This window comes from Enhydra lutris, unplaced genomic scaffold, assembly GCF_002288905.1.
Source record: "Enhydra lutris kenyoni isolate GAN:26980312 unplaced genomic scaffold, ASM228890v2 scaffoldscaffold1, whole genome shotgun sequence".
In the NCBI taxonomy this organism is placed as follows: Eukaryota; Metazoa; Chordata; class Mammalia; order Carnivora; family Mustelidae; genus Enhydra; species Enhydra lutris.
The window spans coordinates 91,494,550-91,511,896 of record NW_019154085.1 but is presented as its reverse complement, the minus strand read 5'-3'; the positions used below and the strand labels follow the sequence as shown (position 1 = coordinate 91,511,896).

The window sequence follows — 17,347 nt, the reverse complement described above, 5'->3', positions numbered from 1 at the left end:
CTCAAAGTCTCCATTTTTATCAATGAAAGCATTGAATTACATGATCACAAAGGTCTCTTGTAACTTTAAGATTTCATGAGTTATGTAAGTTATTAAAGAAGGATCATTATATAGTTCATAGAAATTACACAGATATCAGTAACTTACTGCAGCATCTGACTTTTCTTCTACATTATATTATGGTATATAAAGTAGATGACAATAGATAAGAAGGTTTGTGCAGAAGGTGAAAGAAAAGAATAGCTATAGAGTTAGGAGGTCAAGGAGTTAAGTGATTGAGAACTTACCAGTCACTAAGGTCCCAGAGTTAACTAAATCGATGCATTAAAAAAAAAAAAAAAAAAAAATCCAATTACATAATTACAGGTTGCAATGAAAAGTATTTGGCCCAAAAGGTAAAAAACATCCAAGTGACTCCTGCCCTCACCAACCAATTATATAATCAGGCAGAAGCTCTGTCATTCATATTTTTCCATAGTAGCTTTGTGAACATGAGTGTCATGAAAAATCCAATATAATTTCATATTCATACTCATGCTAATTGGTGCTACTACTCACAGAATCACCTTCCTAGAGAAAGAAAGGGGCTATAGAATCTTTAGGCAAAAATAAAAATACGTAGAAAGATTTGCTTTAAAAAACGCCCGTTGCTTGCTCTCTGCCATATTACTTAGTGAATGCCAACTACATGCCAGGATGTGAGCTCTTCGGATGACCTACTTAAAGTCCGCTTGCACTTCGTCAGTTCAAAATCAAAGACTTGCAAGGCTGAACGAGGACTCCGCAGGTCGTTTATCTCAGACCCCTGCTTGGAGGAGTCACTGTTCTAACCCATCCTAGACGGAGGCTGGACGAGGAGTTGTTTCCAAAGGACCCCAGGGTGCTATAGAAGCTGTGCTGGTGACTCAGTTCTCTGCATTCTCCTTCGCAGTCAGGGCCCAATCAAAGTTCCTGAGAGGTGGAAAGGCCACCACACGTTTAGATGTTCTGCCTTTCAAATGTACTCGATATGAGTTTCTCACAATGAGCGGCCATTTAAAACTTCCTAGGCTACCTTAAAACGACAGATTTAACTGTTCCTTTAAAGAACTAAATTCCACTTGACATATAGTCTTCTTTCTTTTCCTTACAGGGTGAGTTCGCTTGCCAGTCTTCCATTTTCTCTCTCTGTTGGGCATTGGGTAGATGCTTGGGCATCATTTAGTCATTCACCACCCCCTAGAGAGGAGGCTGGTTGTGCATAAGAAGGAGTTGTTTGTGAGTTGGTCAAAGACAAATGTCACAGGGGCACTAAAGTGCATTTTACATAAATATTTTAGGGAATAAAAAATAAAAAGTCTGTCAAATATTGACAAGTAAACTCTTCATTTGGTTGTCATGTAGATTTGTGTATATAAAGTTCGCCGAATGTAAGTATGCCTTTTCTCATCTTTCTGAAGAATCTCACAAGAAACATCTTTGCACTGAGAAAAGTGATCCTTCACCACAGACTGACTGTCTCCAAATCCGAGCTTTCAAATCACAATCACCCATAGATATCAAGGATCTCAAGGAGCAAGAGGAAGGCCAATTGGTAAGTCTTTGTGGATCCAGACTATTGACAAAATTCTTTAAAGAATAATGATTCCTCCTTCGTTTTTAAACTCAATAATAAATATAATCCTCTCAATTCAAAGCTAATGGCACTGAAATATGTGTTCAACCAGATGGATGCATCATATATGACAGATAATCTTCCAGTTGTTTCTGTGCTGTCCATGCATCCAACATTCCCCTACTGATAAATTATAGGAGGAAGGAAAATATGACTCCATTACAAGCATTTGGGATCCTGAGCAAACATTTGATCTTGGGATCAAACATAAAGGAAGAAAAATCAATAAAATATGCATTTTATTTTCTTGCTACTCAGACCAGAGTCTTGTCCAGGAAGGAAAGATCCAAAACTCATTTACATAAGATAATACAAGAGATCCATTTAACCTGAGTTTGTGAAATTTGGGTGCTTATGTATAATGTGTTTGCCTTCCATTTCTAAAGATCTGTAACAATTTAGTATATTATAATGGTAGCTCTCAAATCAGTGGATAAAAGTGACATAAACAGTGTTTAACTCCTTAGGAAATATGTATTTAGTATTTGCTATTACCTGTCTTAAGAGTCGCAAACTTTTTTTTTCTGTGAAGGGCGAAATAGTACATATTTTTGGCTTTGCAGGTTTCTATCCCTCTTCAATTCTGCTGTTGTAGTACAAGAAAGAGGCTTGAATTATTGATGTGGCTGCATTTGGCTCATTGTGAACCACAATTGGCTCACAGGTTAGTTTTCTTTTTTTTTTTTTTAATTTATTTATTTGACAGACAGAGATCACAAGCAGGCAGAGAGGCAGGCAGAGAGAGAGGAGGAAGCAGGCTCCCTGCCGAGCAGAGAGCCTGATGCGGGGCTCGATCCCAGGACCCTGAGATCATGACCCGAGCCGAAGGCAGCGGCCCAACCCACTGAGCCACCCAGGCGCCCACAGGTTAGTTTTCTAATCCTTTCCTTAGACCATAAAAATGTCAAGACATATCAAAGACTTAAATGTAAAATTGTAAAATCATAAAATCATAAAATTATGAAAATAAAACTGTACAGAAAAATCTTCTAATCTGGATATCAAAATATATTTTTAAGTATTATCTCAGACCCAGAAATCAAAAAGAAGAGTAATAGACTTGACCACATTAAAATTAAAGAAAAACACTAAACATGGCAAAACTTGAAGATGAGGAGACAGCACACAGACAATAAATATAAATAAATCTTAAACAAAACTCAGATGCTTGGCATCATTCATATTAGAAGAGTTTGAAATTTAGAAGATAAAATGAATTATCATTTTTCCGCTCTAAGATTGTCAAAGATCAAAAAGTTTGACCAAGCATACTTAGAAGGGTGTGTCAAAAGAGGACCGCTTAAACATTGCTGGTGTTGCTGGATAGCAATGCATTTTCTATGGAAAACAATCAGAGTTTCACTTAACTTTACATGACAAGGTTTCAAAGTAATGAACAGTTGATTTTTTTTTTTTGGTATTTTAAAGTTTGCTTTAACATTTATTTGATAATAATCTAAGAAAGCAACTAAAATCTTTATATTAATTAGTGCATAAAGCTCTGTAGGCAATAAACCTATCCTCATTTTAGTTCCCCAAAAGTCATTACAGTTTCATGCAGATAAAGAATCTTAAAGTATTGTCAAACTCATTCTTTGGATGTCTTCCAACCTGCATTTTAAATGACAGCTTTGCAGAGCTCTTTGACATCATCTAAAGATAGTAGCAGATTATCCCTATTTCATGTAGTTGTCAGTTAATTCATAAAGAATTTCTCATTTTCAAAGTATGTCTGACTACGAATGCTCTGGTGACATGTTTCTATATTTGAATGTCTTTGCCCTTCCACTTCTTTTCTTCAGTAATTCTTAATTGTTGTCAATCCTGCTATGACTTGCTACCTATAAAAAGCGCCACCTAACTACTTTTACCTCAAAGTGATCATACAGCCTTGTGTGGTGTTTTTCAGGAGATTGGTACCCTTACTTTTCTACTACCTTGATATGGTTGGATGAATCGTGAAGAGAATTAGCTTCAGAATCTTTAGATACCGAAGACTGCAGAGAGTTGGAGCTAAATGTAAAGGTTCTTGATTTCTGTATTAAAAATGTGGGATCAAAACAGGCAATCAAGCTTCCACTGAATGTGCTGAGCACGGAAATGATTAGATAAGATATATGACTTCAGAAAAAACTCAGACCTATGTGTGGAGGCTGGATTTGATGACAGATTGCAGCTAGCACATTCAATGGGAAGGCTCTTGCCCTCTTCTACATAAAAGGAAGGGAGACAATGATTGGCCACAGAAATTGACAATCAAAATTGTTAAATTAATTTCTAAGGCAGTGTGAGTGGAGCCGAAGAAGTGTTTACTTATGTGGGGTTTTACTTCGTCCACTCACTCTAACAGCTGTTATAAAACAGCATACATACTGCTGATAGGTAACTTTCTGAGAAGAGATTTAAGAAAAGACACATTCCCCATCCCGTTTGAATAACATAGCTGCCATCTGCTTAGCATCAAGGCCCTTTTCTATGACTGAAGAAAAAAAAAAAAAGTAAGTGTTAATGTCACCTGCTTCACTACTCATAGTACCATATTCCTGTTACTTCATAAGTTGCCTCATATTTCAGATGTTAGAAACCTTATCATTTATACTTTCCCTAAGAAAATCAGAGTTTTTCCCAAATCTTTTAATGAAGGTATTGTTTCAAACAACACAAATGCTATTTGAAGCATGTGGAAACATTGCAGTCTTTGAGAATAAAGTGTTTCAGCAAATAATGAAACAAAACCTTCCATCTGGATGAGAAGTGTGGCATGAATGCTACCATTTAATTGGATGCATGTTGCTAGAATTTTTCACTTCATTTGTAAGAACAAATACCAGCAATCAGTCCACTTCTATTCAGTTTGCCTAAGTCAAGCAAGCAGTCCGAACATATGGAATGGTTATTTTGTTTCCCCCAACTCTGTAAAATGTCCAGATTTACAAGAGAGTGGATGTCTTATCTCCAGAGATGTTGTATGCTTCTTGGCATTAATGCAGATATAATTTAAGCACTAGTTAGCATATTGACATTAATGATCTATACATTTCTACAATTCTTTGTCCTGAATACAATATTCAGTCTGATCAATCAGAGAAGTTACAGGTGAGGACTCTGGGCTGGGCTTCCTGGCTTGTATCTAAGTTCATCACTTCAGATTTCATTAACTGTGGATAAGTAATTTGGTCTCCAAATCCCTCAATATTCTCATATGTAAATTGTAGATGACAATATTAATTACTTCATATGGTGTTTTGTGAGAATTCAGTGAGTAAATACATGTAAAATGCCTAAATATGTCATAGCACATACCAAGCATTTAGTCAATGTGGCAATTATTGTTTTTAGTTCTTCCATATGGGGACAGAATTGGCTGAGGCCATTAGACAGATTGCTGACTTTTGAGATGAATCTAAACTACTTTCAGAAAAATTCCAGTCTCTGAAAATTTCTAATTCAGATCAGCTAAGAAGTTGATCCTATTAGGACATCTTGGTTAAAACTTCTCTCTAGGAATAGTAAAGACAGTTTTGTAAGGTGAGGACCACCTTGGGAGAAAAGGCATCTGCTTCAGGAACGGTCATGTTCATATCTTCTAAAATGTTTTTCATTCTACTTGACAAAAGCCTTTTGTTCTTATTTTGTTATATGAACCCCAAAGAAAGAATCTTCCCTGTGTTATGACTGTGCTCAGCTGGTCATGCCACCAGCTTAAACCAAAAGGGGATTCTGACTGCTCAGGAAAGCACAGAAGACATGTTACAAAGCCTGAAACTAATAGGATTAAATAGGGAGAGCAGAAACCAAATTATATTTTGGCTCTTTCCTTCACATAATTCACCGTAATAAGAAGCTCATTCCTTTCTTGAAAAACTTCCACAAATCTTGCCCTTCTCATTTGGTCAGAAGGGAAAAGAAACTTCTAGTTCAATACCTTTTTTGTAGGTCAAACAACACTATAAAGAATTGAAGGAAGTTTAGGAAATAATTTAATAACGAGCAGAAAAAGTGCTCTCTGCAAAGAACATATATAGGAATCCCCAGAGGTCACTCAAGGGACCACAGTTGCCTGACATATATTTTTTCTTTAGAAGATTTCTCATTTCCCAATAAGAATATTGGTATTCATTATTCCATGAACTTTGCTACTGCTCTTTGTGTGACTTCAAGTACACATCTTTTGTGAATTCATGAGTTTTACATTTAACTTTGGATAGCCATGCTAGTTGAGAGAGACGAGAATATGGACAATGAATATCTTCAAATCTCATTTCAGGTACTGATGTCTTCTTCCACTGTGGGCAAGTGCTACAGCTAGTCCATGCGATAACTTTATGGGATTTAAAAATAGAACCTCTCCAGGTGTAGCCCTGCACCAAGACAAGTGGCAGAGCAAACAGAACTAACACTTGCACTCTTGGGTGACCTTGTGCAGTGCACAATCTATACAACCACATATGGCAGCTTGAACTTTGGAGACAATCAAATTTTACTTGACAACTCTGTTTTGTAAATTGGCAGTAAGGCCAAACATTGTGCTGCTGGGAAACTAGCATTTTAATTTAGTCAACTAAATTATTAATAAATAAAGTAGTTGACTATATAGCATCCGTAATCCTACTATCTTCTCCCAATTATATCTGTTTTGGATGTTAAATATTTACTCTACTTATTATGTATGCTTTCTACCAAAGCACATATATTTGTTTTATTTCCTTAATGTATCCATAAATATAGGCATACCTCATTTTATTGTGCTCTGCTTCCTTGTACTTTCCAGATATTACATTTTTTTTATTAACTGAAGTTTTGTGACAACCCTACCTTGAGCAAGTCTATCAGCACCATTTTTCCAACAAAATTTGCTCACTTCATGTCTCTAGGCCACATTTTGGTAATTTTTGCAAATATTTCAAATTTCTTCATTATTTTTTGTAATGGTGATCTGTGATCAGTGATTACAGTTCACTTAAAGCTCAGATAATGGTTAGTACGTTTTTTTTTAGCAATAAAGCGCTTTTTAATTAAGATATGTATATTTTTTAGACACATACTATTGAGCATTTAATAGACTATAGGTTAGTGCAAACATAATTTTTATATGTTTGGGAAACTAAAACATTAATTTAACTTGCTTTGTTGTGATATTCACTTTATTACAGTGGTCTGGAAAACAAACCTGTAATATCTCCAAGGCATGCCTGCATGTCTATTTCATATTATCTTTTAAATTATCCTTTTGATTAATTGGTAACATTTCATTTTCACTTAACATTTCATTTTAAGTGACTGTGGTATTTCATGATTTTATTCTTTCTTGGTTTTCATCATCTCATTTCTTAACAATCACCTTTTACACTGTGATAAAGTATTGGTATTTCAGTACAATTATCAAGATTTCTCTCTCAAATATTAGCTATTATTCTGTCTGAAAATTTTTTCCTCATTTTGTCCTTTTGATCCCATATTTTTTAGCTAATCCTAATCATCCACGATGGCTTAGCTTCCAGGTTATGTCCTATGGTAGATGCTGTCAGTTACCCAATAATCAAATCGTCCCTGATCTTAGTTAAGGATGGACATTTCCTGAATTCAGAATGGATATGGGCTCTCCACCAGTACCAGGGTATAAAGTTAATTATGGAAATCACATTCCTTTATATCAGAACTTCACTTTATTATCTTCTCACTAACGAAGCCTATGACATCATTTTAGCAATGCTTTAGCATATACTCCTGATGAAAAGACAGAATTTCTTGAGGAAGAAACGTATGGTCTTATTCCATCCTTTTTCCCTTGAATATGAAGGCATTGACCTGACATCCTTTATTTACTCAGGATTGAAAAGCCAACATGCTGGAGATGGCAGAACAGGAGTTAGAATGACATATTTGATGATCACTGGATCCTTGGTGATAAAACTGAGCATTTGTTCCAAATCTGGTATTGCTTACCTCTTATTTTGTGGTCACTTTTAAAATTATTATTTTGTCTGATAACTAAATATTTTTATTTGTGACCACTGCTAAGAAGATATTTTGTTATTTACAGTCAACTCTACTTTGTTCACTTAATTTGTGCAGCCTACTCTGGACTCCCAGGTCTGGACTAGGTGCTACCACGTGATTCAATGGCAAAATATTCATCCACTATCAAAGGAGTTGTCATAGAATATTAACAACTGTCTATTGTCTAATTACTATTCCATTTGTTAGTGCTATGATACAGGGTAGTATGTCTTTTTCAGTATTTTATCTTTGGTGTCTAACCCAGTAACCAGGCTATAATACATACTAAATAAAATGTTGATGAGAGAGAGTTGAACTACTCAGTTATTTTCTCTCATTTTTTAAATTATTTATAATTTTCTCTCATTTATAATTAACTCATCCTAGGACAATTTTTTAGCATTAAATCTGTTATACAAAAGCTTATGTATTTTTTGTACATTTTTATTGTAGGAATCTTATTTCAATATGAACTGCTAATCAGAGTTAGACAAAATTCAAGATTAAGGGGGTAGCCCTTCAGACTGCCAAGTCTACCCAAGAATTTAGACAACATTCACAAGTTTGGGGGCTCCAAGGGCCACCCTCAACTCAGATCGTCTGGCTAAAAATGCTGGCTAAAAATCGTCCCCTGACCATCCTCACATTTAATAATTTCCCTCACAGTACTCAGGAAAGCACTATATTTAGTATTAGTTTTATCGTGGCAAAAAGATATGATGTAGAAACACAGATGAGGCAGAATACAAGCCTGGGAGGAGTGTTTCAAATACAAAGCTTCTGTGTCCCAAGGGATATGTTACCCTCCTGGCACTGAAGTGTAACAATATGTGCATGAAATAGTGCCAACGCAGGATGCTCATTCTAGCTTTGCTGTCCAGAGCTTTTATTGAGACTTCATTAGGTAGGTTGACGTGGATGATTTACTGCCCACATGGTTGAAATCAATCTCTAGCCCCATCCTCTAGAGATCAGAATGATTTTACATAGCCAACAGTCCTAACTCTCTGATCACAGGGTTGGTATTTGGGAACCTGGCTAGCCCCTACAGTGGGTCATCTATCTAGAAAATGATCATTTGGGGTCTGAGTCTAGCCTACCAGCAACCATCTTGTTAGCATAAACTATCAACTGTGGTCCCAGAGGCTCACTATGAATAACAAAGGCATATCATATCATTCTCTTAGGGAATTCCAAGAGTTTAGAAGTTACCTGCCAGGAGTCAGGACTAAGGCCAAATGAACCTCTCTGGGTAAACTTAATTCCTCACTACACATCTGCCTAAAATTTCTTTCTTTCTTTCTTTCTTTCTTTCTTTCTTTCTTTCTTTCTTTCTCTCATTCTCTCATTCTCTTTCTTTCCTTCCTTCTTTTTCTTTCTTTCTTCCCTTCCTTTCTTCCCTTTCTTTCTTTCTTTCTTTTCTTTCCTTCTTTCTCCTTCCTTCCTTCCTTCTTTCTAATGGATTCTGGACAGTGTAAGTTAAAATTTCTCATTCTCAGAGTGATAGAGAAGAATTGAATGACCTGTCAAAAACAGCACTCAAAAGAAGAAGAAGAAGAAGGAGGAGGAGGAGGAGGAGGAGAAGAAATAGAAGAAATGGGAAACCCAGATTACCTACAAGTTGAATCATGAGCCCGTAATCATTTCTTTCTGTCCAATGACATGTTCAGTGAATAGACCTCCTGTTCATGCCTAACATTACATATACCTGTGAGTGAGAAAATAGCTTAACAATACTGAAAGAGGAAACATATTCCCTTTGTGATCAAGAGGTCAGAATGCAGGAAGAGCTTCTTGGCATATCCTTACAGCTTGACTCAGAGCACAGAGTTGGGATCCAGAACTATGAGCGTCTCTTTCCAGCTGGCTTAAAGCTTGAAAGTGCATCAGCTTCATGTGGGCTGATCCAACCATGCTAATGGCTTGCCATTGGGACAATAAACCAGAACATTAGAATCTGGGTACTCTGAGATGATACTAAGAGAAAGGTCAGCCATCTGGCTGCTACATCAGGTTTTACTAGTTTTAATTGACCCTTCTTTCTGTCCTTTCTATTTTCTATTCATAAATCCACAACTGACATTTCGACTGGTATTACGCAGACTAAATGTCTGAGAACTCACTGTCCCAAGAGCTGAACTGGGGACTGACAAATGCTTCGTTCTCTTAGAAGCACATTTTGTTTCTCATTAACACATCTATTTTATAGTGAATATTCCTCGCATGTCTGAATAGTAGAGAGAACAGATTTAATTTCACCTAAGAGATTAATAGGGATGGTACAAAACAAAAAACAAAACAAAACAAAACAAAAACAAAACAAAACAAAACAAAACAAAACAAAACAAAAAACCTGGTAAGGACTATAGGCTTGTCAGAAGAACTGGTTCTAATATTTCTCTGAATATCTTTATTTCCAGACTTATCAGCTATAAAATAGAACAAGAAAAGGCTATATCTAAAAGAATTATAAGAATTGTTAGATAGATAAATTGTTTAGGTGCATATATGACTCATGGTAAATGCAGGATAAATAATAACTGTTATTTTATGGGCATAGCATTTTTATTGAGTAATGTTCAGACACAGGAAGACAATGATAATTTTTACTCAATAGGTTTTTGACTTGGAGTATGGGAAACCTACCAGTCGGTAGTCAAATTAAGCCCACATATCCTCAATCAACCTCTAAACTCTAAATCCAGCCATGTGGGTGAAAGTAAGGAGGCCATCATATTAAACAAAGACATCTAGGTGAAGAGTAGCTTGTTAACACCCCTTTATTTCCCTGGCCACCAAATCAAAGAACAGATATAATCTAAAGACTGGTAGAGACTACCAATATCTCAAGCATTGTTTTAATCATTATATATTAAGTGTATTAAAACACATTATCTCCTTTGTAATGCACAGTAATAAACTCTGTTAAGCAATAACCTGGGTCCTTTTGTACTTGGACCCGTTGAAGCAATTTGTTTTTATCTGGAAGGGTTAGCAGTTCATCTTTCATTCTGTACAAGTGTGTATATTTCTCTACATTTTGTCATGGCAGTTTTCATTACATTGACTACATTACACTGATACACTGATGACAGAATGAGCATGGCTGAGAAGGGAACAAGTGAAAATACAGTCTTCTAGCCTTTGTTACCATGTTGTGGGCTGTGGATGAACTCATGGACCACTAACTTAACTAAAACCATTGGTAGAACAACCATCACTAAAGTCCTTAGATATCAATAAATGGGGGTATTTGGAATCATTCCCAAGGTGAAAGATAATTTGTCCACTAAACAAGGAATAATGAAAAATGACTACTTTAACTACTTGAAAAGGATCATAGTTTAATATATTCTCACCTGTAGCAGTAAGTTATAATAGGATCTGTCAAAAGCTTGTTGCAGAGATTATTCCATGGCCAGAAAGGCTGCTATCCTACCGACACAGATTTAGGAACAGTTAGCCTTTCTTCTTGGTCTCGATTCACTAGTTAATAATGTCAATAGCTAAAATAGATTTACTTCCCAAAGTGGAATAACTCCACACACTGTTGGGTTTCTGGAGTAGAGCACTGCAGCAATATACTGTCCTATATCTTTTAAGAGGAAAGTAATCATCTGTCACTGGGCTCTGATAGGTGTCATTGTAGAGACTTAGAATCAGAGCTGGAAATTGCAGTCAGTCACCTTTCAGTTCTAATGCCCTTTCACGTGCATATTGTCCAACCCTATGTCTTTGGCACTACAACCACAGAGTTGAGTATAGTGACAGGTTATATGGATCACATAGTCTAAGATATTTACTGTCTTGCTTGTCATAGAAAATAGTGGCCAACTCTTTGTCTGAATGATACAAGGCTCTCATCAAAGGCTCTGAGGAGGATCCATGGAGACTCTATTTTGTCTATCAGAAATGTTACCAAAATGAGAAGATACAGAGGACATGGAGTATGAGCATGGGTCAGGTGCCATGGTAAGCTTTGAAGGAAATCATTTTTTTTCGCCATATGTACAGTATGCCCCAGTCTTCAGTTCTTGTTTTGAATGTCCTATACTACTTGTTTTTTGTTTCTACTTTTGATGGGATAATGATCTTTCTGTAACCAATGTTCTCTACTTATCAAAATATTTATATTTAAGATGTGTAAATGTTTGTGTAATGGGATTATTGCATAGTTATATTATAAAATCAACTCATAACACATATGGGCTAGTTCTAATTATTACCAATGAATATTACATAATCAAATGAAACTATAGCTTTAAGAGTTATAGAAGCTTTCTAAAAATTGAATAATGAGGGGAACTAAAATTAAAAGTCAGAAATACAGAGTTCTTGGTGAAAAAGTAAATTAACACTGTGATATATTCAATTATCAAGTATTTCAAGCATTAATAAAAAAATAGAGAAGAGCCAAGCAATGCTCATATATACTTATACATCATGTCCTTAGGTTTATTTTTTTATTTTTTATTTTTTATTACTTTTTAAGATTTTATTTATTTATTTGAGAGAGGGAGAGAACACAAGAAGGAGCAGGGAAAGGGAGAGAGTGGAGAGGGACAAGCAGACTCCCTGCTGAGCGGGCAGGCTGTTGGAGGGCTGCATCCCAGGACACCAGAATCACAACCCAAGCCAAAGGCAGCTGCTAAACCACTAAAACACCCAGGGGCCCCTAGGTCTATTTTTTAAGTAAAATTTTCCAGTTACAAATGAATTTCCATGCAAGATTTTATACTTTGATAATAAATGAGCATATTCATTAATTAACTATATTATCAAGTTTTAAATTTATGTAAATGGTATCTTGTTTTATGTATCTTTCTTAAAAAAAATGTCTTAAGTGGGACTGTTTGAAATCCATTCACATTGAAAACTACTGTTCGAGTTGATTCATCTTAACTGTTGTATGGTGTATTGTCATATGACTGATAATAATAGCTCATTATTATAAGCTCACTCTGTATCTGATTATATCTGAATTCTATTTATTTATTTATTTATTTATTTTAAAGATTTTATTTATTTATTTGACAGAGAGAGATCACAAGTAGATGGAGAGCAGGCAGAGAGAGAGGAGGAAGCAGGCTCCCTGCTGAGCAGAGAGCCCGATGTGGGACTCGATCCCAGGACCCTGAGATCATGACCTGAGCCGAAGGCAGCGGCTTAACCCACTGAGCCACCCAGGCGCCCCTGAATTCTATTTATATAAATCATTTATTTTCATACACAAAAAACATGAAGCAGACACAATTTTTACCTCCATTTTACAAATGAAGATACTGAAGCATAGAACTACATTTGCCCAAAGTTGCTAGAGCTGAATTTCACACATAGGCAGAATAGCTCCAAAAAAAATCATTCTAAATTGCTATGCCAAAACCGCCTGGCTTAAGCACAATTTAAATGTTTGTTCTGCTGTTAGTGGGAATTTAGGTTGATTATGATATTTGCTATTACAGACAATGCTATAACAAACATTTTGGAACAGGTCTTCTTATGCTACAGTGAAAATTTCTCTATGCATATTGTGAAATTGCTGAGCTCTAAAGTATATGCATCTTATTCATTAGATATCAACAAACATGCTCTCCAAAGTAGTCACATGCTTTCAAAATCTCATCAAAATATAAGCAAATATACTTGAAATTTGTAGACTTAAATATTTTCTCACCAAATCTGAAGAATTGAAAGTGACTTTTTCTGGCTTTAAAAATAGTTATTTCTTTAATTACTAGTGGGTTTCAGCCGCTCTTCTTACGTTTTGATAATTCATATTTCCACTTCAAAGAACTTTTTGGTCTCTTCATTTGCCTGTGTTCCTCTGACTTCTTCTTGACCTTACTGAATTGTGGTGCCTTAAAAATACATTATAAACACTGTTTTTTTAATTTGGTAGGTAACAAATGGTTTCTCTAATTCTGTTATTTACTTTTAGTTTAATTGTGTATTTAGTTCAACGGTAGTTTTTAATTTCAAAATAGCAAAATTTGTCTATTTCTTATGGCTATTTCTTCGTCTCTCATGTTAAAAAAAATTCATTCCCCCATCACATTATAAGATATTCTTTTGGATTTTTTCCAAAATTTTAAAGTAGTATTTTCCATATTTAGATTTTCATCCTCCTGCATTTGATTCTTTTTCAATTTTATTCAGAAATAACTGACATGCATCACTATATAAGTTTGAGGTATATTTCACTACTGTAAAATCATTACAATAGGTTCAGTTAACATCCATCTTCTCAACTAGTTACAATAAAGAAGAAATGAAAAATGGAAAAAATATCCTTGTGACCTTAGGATTTACTCTCTTACAACTTCCCTATGTATGATAATCCAGCAATTAGCTATAGTTATCATGGTGTACATTCATTCCTAGATTTATTTATTGTATAACTGGAAGTTTGTACCTTTGGACCACCTTCCTCCAATTCCCCCTCCCACCACTCCCTTGTCTTCTGCTAACTTTGGGCTCAGTTTGTTCTTCTTTTTCTAGTTCCTTAAGATATAAATTTAGGTTGTTTGAGATCTTTCTTGCTTCTTAATGTAGGTGTTCATTGCTATGAATTTCTTTCTTAAAACAGCTTTTGCTATACCCCACAAGTTCTTGTATAAGTTCTGGTCTTTCCATTTTTGTTTGTTTCAAAAAAGAATTTTTTTAAATTTTCCCTGTAATTTCTACTTTGATCTATTGGTTGTTCAGAAGGGTGGTGTTTAATTCCCATATGTTCATGAATTTTTTAGTTTTCCTCTTATTGATTTCTAGATATATACCATTGTTGTCAGAAACAATACTTGGTATAATTACAATTTTGAATTTTCTAAGATATGTTTTATGGCCCAACATGATCTATCGGGTGTTCCAGGAGCACCAGGTAAGAACGTGTATTCTGCTGTTGCTGGTTAGATTGCTTGTTATGTCCCTTTTGTCTATAGTGTTGTTCAAATCCAGAGTTTCCTTATTTTTTCACTAACTAGGTGGTCTATCCATTGTTATGAGTAGGAACCAAAGTTCCCAACTATTATTGTATTTTGTTTATTTTTTCCTTTTAGTTCTGTTGATTTTGCTTTGTATATTTAGGTGCTCTAATATTGGACATATAAATATTTAAAACTGTTATAACTTCTTGATGTATTGACCCCTTTATCATTATATTTTGGCTTTCTTTGTCTCTCTTTTCCATTTTTAGTTTAAATTCTATCTGATATAAATATAACCTCTACTTGAGCCCCACAGATTCCCCTATAATCCCTGTGGTGCAAGATCAGAGTAGGGGCTCCCACAAAGTCACCCCCATGATGGGGGAGGCTGTTGTTCCCTCTGGGTTGTCAGTTCCCACGGGAAGAACTAAAGGCTCAAGGGAGTTCTCTCTGTATGGTCTGCACTGCCTGGGGAAGGACAATGTGGTTAAGGTGTAGCCTCTTCTCATACCGTCTAATGCAAGCTGTCTTGGTGTCTGAGGTGTAGGGTGCTCAAGCCTTACCCCTGTGTTCTAAGATTCTTTCAGTGGTGTCTTATTCTTCAGTAGATGTTAATTGTTCTTGTGAGAGACATTAAAGTCAAGATGTGGTCATCTTGGTGATGTCACTTCTATTTGATTTTTAAATGAAATATGGCTCCATGTCTTTCCTCAAACTCTATGTGATGAAATCACTTATCCAGTAACTCTAAACAATGAACATTTCTACTTCATTGTTAATTAACATATGACAGATTGATAGATTTATTTTTAAGTTCTTAATCCATTCTATTATCCTCTTTTTTTTAGTATATGTGCTGCCAAAATGAGCACTACCCTCTTTTTTTATTAATGTTTTATTGGAAAAGATACATGAAAACCACCTATGTACAGAACCCCAGGTGAACATAACAAGGAAACCTCCGCACACTTTTTGTCTTATAAAAGCTTGACTTCTTTGGAGTGACTAACTTCTTGCGCATTTCAGCAACAATGTCCCAGTTAACTTGGTTCCTTTTTCTCCAGGTTCAAAATAAAATCAAATTACCCTAAGGTCAGGGCTGAATTGAGTCTCTGGCAAATGAACAGAGCCATATTTCTTTAATGTTTCAAGTTTTTATTTAAGTTCCAGTTAACATATAGTGTAATACTAGTTTCAGAAGTAGAATTTAGTGATTCATAATTTATTAGTTTACATACAACACCCAGTGCTCATCATAACTACCCTCCTTCATCCCCATCACCCATTTAGCCTCTCCACTGTCCCCTATCCCACCCACCCCACACTACCTTCGCCATCCACCTCCCCTCCAGCAACTCTGAGTTTGTTCTCTATAGTTAAGAATCTCCTTTATGGTCCACTTCTCTAAGAAAGCCATATTTTTTAAAGGCTTGGTGATGGGTTTTTGAGCTCACTCAGGGTAATAAAACGTTTCATCATTGGAACAAACTGCACATCTGCTGTGGGCCATTTTGGGTTGTCTTCTTTCCTGGATGGTTCATAACTGGGATTGTTTTTCTAAAACTGGGTGTGGTCTGGGTAAGCCTCCTTCGCAAGCTTCACAAGTCCTGTGATGCCTGGCTCTTTGCAGTTTCCGTGGTAGAAGGCGGCTTCTTTCTCTAGCTTCATGGTTGGAAGGAAGTTCTGGGCCTGTCCTGGTAGTTGTGAATACCATCTCAGCATGCCGTCTATTTGGGCTCTGCTTTAAGTTCCTCAGTTCACATCTATGTCTTTCTCTAGTCTGCTTTTTGTCTCTGACTTTCATCAGCCAGTAACTGTTTAGATGCTTCCGACGTTTTTTAGAGGCTGGTCCTCCTAGGGCTGGAGTTACCCACTTATGCTGATGTCCCTGCTGGGTTCTTAGTGTTGATGTATTTTCCTGCTGGTCTCTTATTGCTAGCCCAGCAGACTCAGCAGCCCCAACCATCCTCTTCTGGGGCTTCAGCATGTCTCCCTGCAGGGGTGTTTTCTCACAGTGCTGACCCTACCACCTGGCAGATCTATTGCTTTCTTTATTTTTTTTTATTTATTATAATTATATGATTAGATTTGCTATTTGATAGAACAAGCCTCCTCATTTTGCTAGTCTTTCTCATGAATGTCTTGGGTATCTTAAGATCTAAAATTTCATAAATTTTTTTAAATCTTTCTAAGTTATCAACTGGAATCTCATTGAATATTCAGAATAATTACTATTTTTTTGTAATTATTTGTATGGATAATAGCTATCCATAATTATTGTATACTACTAAATTTAGTTATTCTATTATGATTTTCATAGTTTTCTTTTTTTTTCCCTTACCTTCTTGTAGGACTTTGTTGTTGTTATTAATTACATTACATTACATTATTTATTACATTAATTACATTACATTAATACCTAGCACCCTATAATGTTTGTTGTTATTTCAAATGGTATTTTAAAAAATCTGGTATTTCCTAATGAGGAGGCAATAAATGTGTATCACTCAGATATACCTTCAAGAATGAACCTGTTGCATAGAATTCAGTCAGATAACAGCCTTGAGTTGCCGTACCTCTGGGATCCATTACAGTATTTGAGTCAAATACACACTCTCCCTAGGCAGTTCCCAGCCAATGACTGAGCATGATAGGCATATCCAGGCGTCCTGTTGATTGCTCTATACAACACTCCTCTATAGGCAATTTTTGCCCTACAGCTCTCTGCGGGGCTGCCTGTGGCTTTTTTTAGAGCTGCATTGCTCTTTGG

At 35.8% G+C, this 17,347-nt stretch overlaps 1 pseudogene; it reads right to left on the bottom strand.

The window, feature by feature from the left end:
• Positions 1–15,953: 15,953 nt before the first annotated feature.
• LOC111140891 lies at positions 15,954–16,564 on the bottom strand (annotated as a pseudogene).
• Positions 16,565–17,347: the final 783 nt, after the last annotated feature.